The sequence below is a fragment of the Sprattus sprattus genome (assembly GCF_963457725.1).
Source record: "Sprattus sprattus genome assembly, chromosome: 8".
NCBI classification, from domain to species: Eukaryota; Metazoa; Chordata; class Actinopteri; order Clupeiformes; family Clupeidae; genus Sprattus; species Sprattus sprattus.
This window is the reverse complement of record NC_137927.1, coordinates 28,000,806-28,001,598: the sequence shown is the minus strand read 5'-3', so window position 1 is coordinate 28,001,598 and position 793 is coordinate 28,000,806.

The window sequence follows — 793 nt, the reverse complement described above, 5'->3', positions numbered from 1 at the left end:
CTTTCCCTCCCTGTGCAGTAAATCTGGATATTCAATATCACTGCCCAACACATAATATATACTGTAAAAATGCTTATGTCTACATTCCCAACACACAATTGGGTTCGGTTGTAAAATGCTGCAAGCTTTTCAGCAAGTAAACGAAACGACTGTCTGTACACCACCATAGGCATCTGATTCGCATGGACAAAAACTCTGCAGTACTTATTGCATTGTCTCTCAGACCTATTATTGAGATTACCGAGTTTGTCCTGGATATATCCTTTTTTTTTATCCATAATGAATGAATGTCACAGGTAATAATCTGGTAATAATAACTTACACAAGGAAGTCTGAGAAGTGCTAACACATGAGATGCTATCGCACGGACACGGCATTGTCTGTGGAAAGGGTATTATTTCTTCTACACATACTAGTTTCACAAGCTCGCACATTTGCCACGTTATCAGTGGAATAAGAACTTCTGCTGAGGGTTGCAAGTTTTTACTCTTGGAAAAGGTTGACCTTAAGAACATCAATACAGTTCCTGCTGCCAGCTCCTGATTAGGTGGAATAACTTTTTATTGGGTTGGTTTTAAGCTAGCTCCAAAGAGAAACTGTTCAAGTACCCTTAAAAAAACTTTGCAAAACAGCAGTTGCTACTTTGTCTAATAAATCAGTCTGCTACTACCTTGAACTGAATGTCAGCAAAGAAATAAAGTCTAACAAAGTTGTCCAAGTTTGATAAGTTGGTTATGTCAGCCCTTCAACCTATTGCTCATGTCAGCCTGACAGGCTGATAAATATTTCATCA